We start from the raw sequence: 12,448 nt of genomic DNA, 5'->3' as shown, positions 1-12,448 counted from the left end.
ATAACTACATCATAACAAGGAGTATGCTACATGACTGGAGCAGACATCTATGAAGAGTGTTAACCCCTGTACTTGTACTGTTGACATTACTTTGCCTGTTCACAGGTTGCATTTTACCATGTCTGAGATCAATGATAAATAAAATGATTGCTAACACATTACTAACTATATTCTGTTGCAGCAAAGTGATGTGGGTGACATGGCCGAAACGTGTTTAAAATGATGCATGCACTGAAAATGTTATGTCAGAGCTGGAAGCATATAACACTAAGTGCCTTGATTAATGGCAAACAGGGAGGAATGTAAGGATTGATATTTTTTATATTGTCATTTATGCTTAGAAATATATAATCATTTGTATGCTGCTAAGAATCATATCCTTATTAGGTCTGATAAGATTCTGTGTGCACTTGTGCACCATGAGATGAGAGGAAGCAGCCTCGATGTTATTTCCACTATAGCTTTAGAAACCAAACTGTTCTGTTCTGTTTCTTAAAGTGCAAGACATCACACCTTTAAATGTTCGTTTGAGACATGACCTATTGCAAGTTCCTGTTCTTATAATTTAGCGAGACGCTTACTTCTGCGTTTCTCACACACACAGTTTAAGTTCATTGAAAGGTCGTATGTCTATGTATGGTATAGCTGGAAACACACACACATACACACATACCAACACACACAGAATACAGACACTGATGTAGTTCAGATATCCCTGCTTAAGAATGTCACATGTATTTGTAATTGCATATTCATGAATGATTGCTTGCTGACAATAAAAAGGGCTGTAGCAAAGGAATCAGTCGAAGTTGGCTGAGTTCAGGTGAAGGAATCTTTTCCTAAACTTTGGCTGACTTCCCTCGCGAGCCACAAACACGGAGAGTGCCTTCTTGCCTTGTTTGTCGTGCAGTTATCGGTCTCGTGTTCCAGCGGGCTTTGTGCCTAGATAAACCCAACAACATGACTTTCACATACAGTCATTCTGTTGTAGATCATTTTTTTAGGCCTGCTGCCTTTTTTGTCATATACTTGTCCAGTTTCCATACATTTTTATTAAAACACTACAGAGCATGCCAAGATATGGCAAGTTCTTACTTATTGCTCTTTACGAATTACCTTGTTGGTGTAAGGTGAGAGCACAAATTGTTACACCTCACATTATGTCTGTCACACTGCCATTAGACAGGCTGCAGGGCCATCAGACAGTAGCTAGATTTCACTGATGTTTTGCCCCATTAAAGCTATCTTAAGGTGGTAAACAGCAATAGGAATGTCTTCCTACTTTTCCCTGCAAGCAGCCTTAAGATCCTTCTTTTCTCCATGCCTTATCCTTCCTTTGGAGCCAGAGCCAAAAGCTCTCTTTCTAAGCTTCTTGTCCAAGATCTCAGAGAGCTTCCCTCTTTTGTGATATCACTTGATTGTAACAGTACATTCTTGATAATTGATTCACATAAAGATGGGGAATAAGAGAAAGGCATTTCTATCTTTTATGACATCACTTCATGGTACCTCAGTTTTATTTATACAGCGCCAAATCACAACAACAGTCACCTCAAGGAGCTTTATATTGTAAGGTAGACCCTACAATAATACATAGAGAAAAAGCCAACAATCATATGAGTAAGCACTTTTGTTAGGTTTATATTGTTGGATTGTCATTTATGCTTAGAAACATATACTCATATATTCTTAGAATTATATAATAGGTTGCATATTGATAGGATGTCTGATCCTTAGCAGTCTGCAAAGACTGTGTGCCTCCCAGAGCACTCTGGCATAACCACACATCCTAAGGTCACGAGAGAGGTCGTACCTTCTATTATGGTATAGGATATATGGTATAGATTTATGGTACAGGAGGACACCTACTCTGTATCTGTTTAAGTATAAGAGCCCTGTGTTTAGGTGGACCGCTGGGCTCTTAGGACCAGCTTTGGGGAGTCGTTCACGAGGTCACATCTTGACATACAAACACACACACAGAGGGCTCGGTGGCGCCAGTGTCCGGCAGCCTCGCCTCTGTCAGTGCGCCCCAGGGCAGCTGTGGCTACAATGTAGCTTGCTATCGCCTGTGTGTGTGAATGACTGAATGTAGTGTAAAGCGCTTTGGGGTCCTTAAGGACTAGAAAAGCGCTATACAAATGCAGGCTATTTACATTTACCATTTACACACACATGTACACACATCCACACACACATGCATATCTACACGTACATACAGACTGGTACTCTTTGTTCATATGCATGCCTGTGTAAGACGTCATATGTTAATGAGACTATGCATATTCATGTAACCACAATAAAGAGCAGTGCTATGGGGGAGCTAACTGATAGTGTCAGTGACAGCGCTCGTCACAGTTCTCTCTCTCGTGCACGAGCAACACAAAGAGCTCTGGCGACTTGCGTCTTGTTTTTGCCATTGTAGTAGAATTGTCTCTAAATGTTCCAGCAATAGGCCTGTGCTAGACAGACCTATCAACTTTAGTGACAGTGGGAAGGAAAAAGTCCCTTTAACAGGAAGAAACCTCCAGCAGAACCAGGCTTATTAATAATGCCCTTTGTTGTGTTGCAGTCTCTAGGATTCATTTTTACTTTAGGTTAGCTGGGATAAGTGATAGATGGAGGGAAACAAGAAAAAAACATGATTAAATAATATAGGCTATGGGACACATTTACTAAGCGGGATAAATTATTGTGATTCTGCAGTTGCAGGGTGATCTACTGACAATATGCTGTAATTTACATACAAAGATGCAGCCATTTCACTTCAAATGTTGAATTGTATGAGATGCCCAACAAAGACTTTGAAATCAATTTTTCAGATTTTCTTGCTACAATTTTACTTATCTCTGAATTTAATATTGCTGGGGGATTTTTATGGTGTTATTTTTGTGCCGCTGAAAAACTAGTTCATGCATTTATTACTTCCAGGCTGGACGACTGTAATTCATTATTATCAGGATGTCCAAAAAACTCACTGAAAAGCCTTCAGCTAATCCAAAATGCTGCAGCAAGAGTCCTGACAGGGACTAGAAAGAGAGAGCATATTTCTCCTGTTTTGGCTTCCCTTCATTGGCTTCCTGTTAAATCCAGAATTGAATTCAAAATCCTGCTCCTCACATACAAGGTCTTAAATAATCAGGCCCCATCTTATCTTAATGACCTTGTAGTACCATATCACCCTATTAGAGCACTTCGCTCTCGCTCTGCAGGCCTACTTGTTGTTCCTAGAGTATTTAAAAGTAGAATGGGAGGGAGAGCCTTCAGTTTTCAGGCCCCTCTTCTGTGGAACCAGCTTCCAGTTTGGATTTGGGACTGGAAGACAGACACTATCTCTACTTTTAAGATTAGGCTTAAAACTTTCCTTTTTGCTAAAGCATATAGTTAGGGCTGGACCAGGTGACCCTGAATCCTCCCTTAGTTATGCTGCAATAGACATAGGCTGCCGGGGGATTCCCATGATGCATTGAGTTTTTCCCTTCCAGTCACCTTTCTCACTCACTATGTGTTAATAGACCTCTCTGCATTGAATCATATCTGTTATTAACCTCTGTCTCTCTTCCACAGCATGTCTTTATTCTGTCTTCCTTCTCTCACCCCAACCGGTCGCAGCAGATGGCCGCCCCTCCCTGAGCCTGGTTCTGCCGGAGGTTTCTTCCTGTTAAAAGGGAGTTTTTCCTTCCCACTGTCGCCAAAGTGCTTGCTCATAGGGGGTCATATGATTGTTGGGTTTTTCTCTGTATCTATGAAGCGCCTTGAGGCGACTTTTGTTGTGATTTAGCGCGATATAAATAAAATAAAATTTTAAAAAAAAACTTTTCTGAGTGCACGTTAAAAAAAAAAACAATTGCATGGGGAAAGTGTTGCATTTTGAGGAGACATTTATTTTGAACAAAGAAAAGCTAAATTTGAGTGAACAAAATTCATTGCTGCGTGAAAAAAATGTATTTCAGTGTTTGCTATTATCCACACGCACACACACAATAGCAGCCCCTCTCACTCAGTTTTTGCATTTGCGCTTGCTTGCAATGTGTTGCTTGCGCTCTCAACATTTCTGTCCGTGCGCATTCAACTCTTTCTGTACACAGTTATATTTGTGCCACAAAACCAGCCAATCACGGACTTGGAAGCAAAAAAAATCTGATTGGCTGTTCTGGTCTCCAATCAGATCGAAATGACGAAATGCAATATCCCAGAATCCATTTCGTCCAAAACTCAAACGAGGAACACAGAGTGGCGGAGTTCGAAATATTACCCTTTCTGGGTCACAAAATAAACTTTTAGGATATTTTCATGCGAGAATGGTGCTGTGTAAACTTCAAATATCTGCTTGATTCATCAAGACATCACATATTTGCATAAGTGCTCTAATGTTTTTGGAGATGCCTGTTACCCACCAGCTGACCGGGTGGTCAGCTGGTGGGTAACAGCTGAAATGACAAAAAAAATCGGCCAACTACACCACCAGGTGCAGGCGTGGATGAAGCTGCTGCTGCTGCTGCAGGTGTGGATGAAGCTGCGGCTGGCTGGATGGGCTCCTCGGGCCCTCCAGTGAAAACAGTCCCAAAACCAGCGGGCACCGGGGCCCCTGGCACACACAGGGCTGAACCAGCAGGCACGTGGGCCTCTGGAAAACACAGAGCCGAACCAGTAAGCGTGCGGGCCTCTGGCAGGAACAAAACAAAACCAGCAGGCGCACAGGCCTCTGGCAAACAGAGCAGACTGCAGCTGCGCGGAGCACTGACTCTGCTCAGGCAGCGACAGCCAAGTGCAGTCCTTAGCTGGGTTCTTAGCCTCCAGGGGTCCAGAGTGGGCTGAGGGCTGACACTCAGCCTCTGGGGAGGCCCTGGAGGGGTGACGCGCCGACGGCGCAGTCATCGCTTTCTGTCTTTACGTCTTTACGGGGGAAAAACAAAATCTCCTGGATCACCTGTTGAGAGAAGAAGAATAGAAAACAAGCAAAAAAAAAACCCAAAGCAACATACTAAACACAACACCATCGCATTAATCTAGCTAAGTGTAAACAGCAGTAAATACTAAATATTCAATGTTGTTGTGCAGCACGCAGGACAGACAGCGCACAACGTGCTTTGAAGTAGCAGCCAAGAAAGGTGTAATTTAAGTCTACGAACAGTGAACACCCGTGTGCACACCTGTGTGGATCAGCGCGCTTGTATTCAAATGGTTTCCACATGTAATGGTCTGCAAGAGGATGTAGGGAGCCATAGCCCCGTCCCCCAGGGCATGAAGCAGGCATGGAGGAGATCCAGGCCCCAGACATCCAGAGGCCCCAGAGTGCGAGAGCCCAAGGAGGACCACTGGAGGGGCATCCGTGCCACCCTCATGGGAAGGGCTGAGGATCCCCAGACGAGGTGTCACTCAGTAGCCACCGAGCAGAAGCTAGAGGGGGCTGCACCGGCGTGCCCGCTGGCTCTGCCGGCAGCCAGCTGTGCCAGAGTGAACCGAGCCGCAGGCCCAGAGGCCGGAGGCCCGAGGGCCCCCCGCACCCCGGAGGAGGCCTGACCGAGCAACAGGCGCCAGGCCCCGCCAGGTAGCCACCAGGAGTGAGCCAGTACATAACTGAGTGCCCAGCCCCGGACACCAAGAACCACCAATGCACCGACCCCTGAGGGCATCAGTCACTGGCAGGGAGTGTGGTGAGGGGAGATAGGCCTTGGAGGGCCTGGGAGTTTCCAGAGAGGTGGAGTCTAAGACCCGACCTGACATATAGACACAGACAAACAGGCACACACAGACACAAACATGCATTCCCACCCTCATGCACACATATACAAACATTCAGCACTCACCCAACGTAAGGATTGACATAAATGGACATGTACACACAATCACACTCCCCAAACATACTCTATACCCCGGGTCCAGGTACCCTCGCCCCCAGACAAATGCGAACTTAAACGTGTGTTTACAGGAGTGTAAGTGTTAAAACAAAGAGTGGCCAAGCACTGTCTTTATTGTGGAAGTTTGTAGGGAAGATAATGAATGTGTAGAAATTGAATAGAGAATGAATGGTATTTCCTATGTTGGGTAATGTGCAACAGTGTCAAGTAATGGTGTATAAGGTATATGGCATGAAGTGCTGGTAGGTTCCTAAAGAAAACAGCAGCACTGTTCGTGGGATCACCATTTAAACCTTTACTGGGAACAAGCGAGCAGGAGTCCTTCAGCAAAGCGACTGATCAACAAACTCTGACGTGAAGAAAAGGAAAGTGGGGTGTGGATGGCCTCAGCCGGCAGCACAGGCCCTGGTGTGGTGCAGACGACTTCTGGTAGTAGCAGAGGTCCCAATAAATAGGCCAAAATTCAAAGCAGACATTCAACAAGGAAACATGCTGCTGCCATCTTGGTCACACATCACACTCACCTGATAATCAGGTGCACACTTGGAAAAACATTTGGACAAAATGGGGATGCTTACCATGTAACTGTGTGTTTCCTCTCTGTCCAGTGGTTGTGTTACATACAGATTGTCAGTCTGTCTGTTCATGGTGAAACTACCAACAGGAGGCAGATCAGATCCTGGACCAGTGATGCTGTAAAAGAGCTTCCTTGTTTTATCTTCATTGGAGCAGATCTGGAAAAAACACACAGGACTGAGTTAGATCACTCTCACTGTCTATGGTAAGAGTTAAACAATAAAGAGGCTGTGCACTTTAGAAACTCAAGACATTCCTGGTTATTTTGAAATGCAGTTTAGAAGGACTCTGTAATCTTGTGATCTCATATCAACAAGATTGCTAGATTCTCTAAACATTATAATAACTTATTTTAACTAATGTGACTTATTAGCTTAATCTTATTGTTAACCATTTCACATTCAGTTTAGATTTAGTTAATTTGAGTTTCAGTTTACAACAGTTGCCTCAAGACACTCCATGCTGCAGGATTAATACACTACAATATTAGAAAGACACAGCAACAATCAGCTGATCTTTATGAGGAAGCACTTGGTCACATTGGGTAGGGAAAAAAACAAAAAAACAAAAACCCCTTCCTTATAACTGGAAAAACATCCAAAAGAACCGGGCTTGAGGGGTCGGGATGTTTAAGGTAAAGAAAGGTCACAGAGAGATGGGACAAATTCTAGCATTTATAAGCTAAAATTAAAAGAGCAAAAAGGCTAATTATATGTAAGGGACAAATAAACTTTAAATTTGTCCCTTAGCTTTAATTTTGGCCTTTTTTACCTTTATTAATAGATACTGTAGGATTGACAGGAAAGAGGAACTTGAACCAGTGTCGGTCACTTTTCTTTCTGCCAGCAATGTACAGATTTTTACTTGTGTCTTTATATTTTTCTTACTTTAGTCTAAAATTAATAGTCAAGTAAAAATGTCTTAGTTATGACTAAAGACATCCAAGAAAATAGTGATGTGTCGGTTGCGAACGAAATGGCTCTCTGAGCCAACTCTTTGAAGTGAACGACGCGAGCCGGCTCCTTATTGGGAGCCGTGGATTTTTTGGGGGGTTTTTTTGTTTTGTTTTTCCTTTCTCTCACCCTCTCTCTCGCACTTTTTTTCCGCTTCACTCCACACGCCAGCCTTGTGCTTTGCGCTGGGAAGGGGGGGGAGGGGTGGTAGTTACACTCGCAGTAGCACAGGAACAGAGCTGGTGGGGGAGAGAGAGAGAAAGAGAGCCAGGGACAACGTCACTTTAGAAAGGTATAGGGCTTTGGAGCGTGATGTCACGGGGGTGGGCGTGGAAAGGATTTTGGCCCGATCCGCCATTTTGGGGGTCTAACCAAAGCGCAACCGAAAAAGGAGCGAAGGTTCATGGTTCGTATTTCTGTGTGGTCCGCTGCAGTGGTGGAGCGGGAGGGGGGTGGCTTACTGGGCTTACGCCCGGGTTGTTTTGTCAGAAGCCCGGGGTCTTTTGGGGTGTAATTTTTTCATAGTTAGATGCCTGGCTGACAACTGTATAAAACAAAAAGTACACACAATATTCGAAGCACATCATCCGTACTGTACAAATAATGTAAATATGACGGTGTATCACGAAAGATTGATATCAAACGGATCACTTGACCAATATTACGTTACTCGCTCTTCAAGTGAATCAACAAATGGCGAAATGAAAAGTAAGTAAAAGTAAAATTTTATTTATATAGCACATTTCTAGATAGAAATCACAAAGTGCTTTACAAGATATAACAGATTAAAAAAACAAAACAAGATACAAACAAAGTTAGCAAAAAGCAATTTTAAAAAGATGTGTTTTTAGCTGTTTTTTAAAAGTAATCAATGAATCAGCGGATCGTAAGTCCTGAGGAAGGGAATTCCACAGTCTGGCGGCCACAGTAGCAAAAGCTCTATCACCCCTAGTTTTCAGTCTCGTATACTGAGTGACAAGTAGGCCCTGACTACTCGACCTCAGAGACCTACTAGGGGCATAGGGCTGTAAAAGTTCAATAATATATGGTGGTGCTTGTTGTTGAAGAGCCTTAAAAGTTAAAACCAAAATCTTAAAATGGACTCTAAATTTGACAGGAAGCCAATGTAACTGCACAAGCAACGGTGTTATATGTGAAAATTTAGAAGCTTTCGTCAAAAGTCTTGCTGCAGCATTCTGAACGAAAAGCCGAACAACAACAATGCTGTTTCTTTAGAGAGTCTTAGCTTACATGTGTGTTTATTTCATATTTTCAGTTGTTTCCCTCCACGGCTAAATAAATCGGTTTCAGTAATGCACTGATATACAAGAATGGACATAAGGGGCTTCTTTCAAAGAAAAAACTCTGGTAGTATTTTATATATTATGCTTTGTATGTTGTTCAGTATATTTCTATGCAAAACAAGAGGAACTTCAATACACAGCAGTATATTCACAGTTGAAACCAGATATTTACATACACTTTATGGAAAACACAAGAACATTTTTTTACTGTACAACATCAATTTAGAGTAAACTTGTTTTGTTTTGGTTAAATAAATATTGAAATATCTTTTGAATTAGTTAAATGTCAGAATAAAGAGAGACAGAGCTGTCTATTTTTTATCACTTTCATCAAATTTAGGAGTACATGTACACTAAGTTTATTGTTAATTAATAAGAAAACTCCAGATTCCATTCTGAGCTGAAGAAGCTTCTGATAGGTTAGCAGAGTCCATGTGAGTAAACTGGTGGCACAGCTGTGGATGCATATAAGGCAAAACACAGAGCCTGTTTCTGTGACATGGGAAAATCAAGAGACATCAACCAAAACACCAGGATCAGAACTGTGGAGCTCCATAAGTGTGGCTCAGTTTTGAATACAATTTGGTGCCATTTGCAATTAAGAAATACAGATAGTTTCTCTCTTTACTCTTAAAGTTAACAAATATGTTTTTTATATTTATCAATCTAAAAAAAAATAAACATTTAGTCTGATTTGATGTTACAATTAAAAAAGTGTTTGTGTTTTGATCTGAAGAGTACATAAATATGTGGTTTCAACTGTATATTTGATGATTGTCAGCACAAAGAGGGAGAGAGAGGAACAGAGAGGGAGATGGAGAATGAGGACAGAACAGAGATGAACAAGAGCAGGTGAGACACACATGTTAGTCAAATGGTTGTTTACCAAAAGTATCACCGTATCATAGGTACTCGTGTATCTCGTACCTAGTGTTTCTTTTTAGGTTTGTTATTTTTCAAATTCTATATTTATTAAGTTATGCAGGCTTGTTTGCACAACAAGGCTAAATAATTATATAAACTTTTCTCAATCTAAATATTGGACTTTGGTAGAATTAAAAAATAAGTATAGTGCAGGTCTATGATGATTTTTAGTGCTACTATCATCTAGTTCTGATTCTGGTTCTGTCTTGGTTACTGTTGTAGTCCTGTTTTAATTCCGGATCAGTTCTTGGTCTGGTTGAATTGGGGTTTAGTCCTCGTGTCTTGATACAGCCCCGACTTTGTTCTGCCTTGCTGCTTAATTAAAAAACTAGTTTAAGGTGTCCTGTATATGTGATATATATTTTTCCCTATATGAAGTCATTCTTCTCCCCTGCATAAATTTCCTTGCGCTTTTACACAAGTCTTTACGGTAGCGCCTTTTCGCTTTATATCCCACATGATTGAAAGCCTAGACCCGCGCACACGTGCGCGTGCGAACAGTCACACGTGCACGCGCGCAAACAAATTGCAATGGAACAGCCCAATACATATGGAATCAGAACGATGCCACCTTGAAACGAAACCGAAAAATGGATTGAAACCGAAAAAAAATATTGTAACTGAAATAAATGTACTGAAAAATCTTGTATTGAAACCGAAAAAAAAAATTGATAGTGAAAAACAATTAATTGAAACTGTAATTTTTTTGTTTTCGCTTACAATTTTTTTTTTCGGTTTCAATCCATTTTTTTTCGGTTTCAAACCATTTTTCAGTTTCAAACCATTTTTCGGTTTCAATCCATTTTTCGGTTTCAAACCATTTTTCAGTTTCAATCTGCTGGCACTGTTTTGGCGTCCGGGGGCGCGCTGGGGGGGGGGCGGGGTTTCCGGCCCGCATGTATTTGCATATATTATAGAGGCCACTAGTGCTGACCAAGCTGCCATCTTTCTCTCTTCCCGTCTTTCAATGGCTGCTTCAATTTCAGCTTGAACCTCCAAACCGCAAGTAAGTAATCATTTTTTGTCATCTTTTCTTGCTGTCCCACTGGGCTGGACATTAGTTTAGTTTTTTTAGCTACATCTGGTGAAGTTGTGGTAAAATGCTGGTATTAGCCTATTCGTCGTAGCAAGCTAGCCTGAAGCTAATATTTGCTAAATTTAGGGACACCCGTGTCTCTTCAGGAGTTGGAGGCCGGTGTTCTAGGAGCGGATCTCAGGATCTCAACAGGCAGTGTTGGGCAGTAACATAATACATGCACCGGCGTTACGTATTTAAAATACAAAATATGAGTAAATGTATCCGTTACAATTACTGTTCAATAGGTGATATTGAGAATACAGTTAGTTTGTTGAAATAAATGGATTACATGGCGGTATTTACCTGTTTCATATGTTAGCCTATGGTCTCTCTATTTTTTGGTAATTCCACGCCGGTGGAAACCCAAACAAAACACACAATAAGAGCCTCTAAAAATTATTATACAAAAATGATTTAATATGAAGGCAAAAGCAGAGTGTTACAGGCATCGCCCTAAACAATGTAGCCTCATGGGCAGTGTAGTCCGTGCTGCAGGGAGAATGGACTGCCATACCCGTTATGTGTCTGTGAGCGAGGAGGGAGAAAAAGGAAAAGTACAGCTGTCACGGAGCAGAAACGGGAGCTGGAAGCATGTAAATATAATAATAACCACTAAAGCCAAAAAGAGTGCCTGACGAGCCCATCTGTAAGTAAGCTGTTAAGACTCGACTGTACACCGTGTTCGTGTTTTCCTCCGAAACAATAAGCAGCCTTTCAACGCCTCTCTCTGTCTCTCGCTAGCAAACTTGACCCAGACAACAAAGTAAAGCTAGTTTTCAGCTATGAGCCCGACACGAACCGGACGTATTAGCCAGAGGTCCCTTTACTACGGTTCGGAGCCGCTGACCTGTTTTATATACGCGCTGAATAGTTTTCTACACGAGATCGCTGCAGCCTTACCTAATGTCCACCTACTGTTACTCATTTATATTAAGATTTTAACATCTAGTTGGTGTTGGTGTGGAGAGTAGCCTTCAGTAATAGTAATAAAGCACACAGCAATAGCACATTCATGTAGTTGTAAAGTATTCAGAATACATTAATCTATAATCTTTGGTGGAATACATTTTAAAATTAACCTTCCCAACACTGTCAACAGGTTAGCACCTCATACCACAGTGCATCAAAGCAGTCTCATGAGCGCTGGGAAGGAGGAGCCCAGAGCCCAAAACAGACAGTGCAGGAGATGACAAGGTTAGTAATTGAATGGTGAAAATTATACTTTGTTATCTTGATTGGCAAAAGAAAAGTAAATACAAAATCTGCTTCTCACATATAGGGCATTTCCAAAACTTCAATTTCTTTCATTACAGCTGTCCTGTGCCAGAAGTTCTGTTGACCCACAGTGAGAGGCATCATTTCAGAAACACCAGGAAGACTGAAACTCATCGCCGGGATCAAGCAGGGCTCGTGATCTTCACCAGCAGCTCCCTCACAAGAAGGATAAACCCAGCATTTCATGAACACTGATGGAGACCTTTGCTTTGTGTAATGTTAGAAGTACTCAGATAATCCTCAGAGGGTCTGGACTTTTACATAATAGAATAGAATAGAATTCAACTTTGTTGTCATTGCACATGCACAGGTACAGGGCAACGAAATGCAGTTTGCATCCATCCAGAAGTGCTTTAGCCATGATATAGATATATTACAATATATATTAGCAATAGTATAGATATGTAAGTATATTACAGAAATGGGTCTATTATGGTATGTTACAATGTACACGGTATGAAGTATGTTGTGAATATT

At 41.8% G+C, this 12,448-nt stretch overlaps 1 long non-coding RNA gene across 1 annotated transcript; it reads left to right on the top strand.

Moving 5' to 3' along the window:
* Positions 1 to 10,369: 10,369 nt before the first annotated feature.
* Positions 10,370 to 12,332, top strand: LOC120736848. The gene is made up of 3 exons (XR_005696618.1): positions 10,370 to 10,624; positions 11,796 to 11,890; positions 12,010 to 12,332. It is a non-coding gene; the product is annotated as an uncharacterized LOC120736848 (long non-coding RNA).
* The last annotated feature ends 116 nt before the right edge of the window (positions 12,333 to 12,448 follow it).

The sequence above is a fragment of the Simochromis diagramma genome, unplaced genomic scaffold, assembly GCF_900408965.1.
Source record: "Simochromis diagramma unplaced genomic scaffold, fSimDia1.1 OVJJ01000197.1, whole genome shotgun sequence".
NCBI lineage: Eukaryota > Metazoa > Chordata > Actinopteri > Cichliformes > Cichlidae > Simochromis > Simochromis diagramma.
The sequence above is the reverse complement of the archived record's forward strand: the minus strand, read 5'-3'. Positions and strand labels throughout refer to the sequence as shown.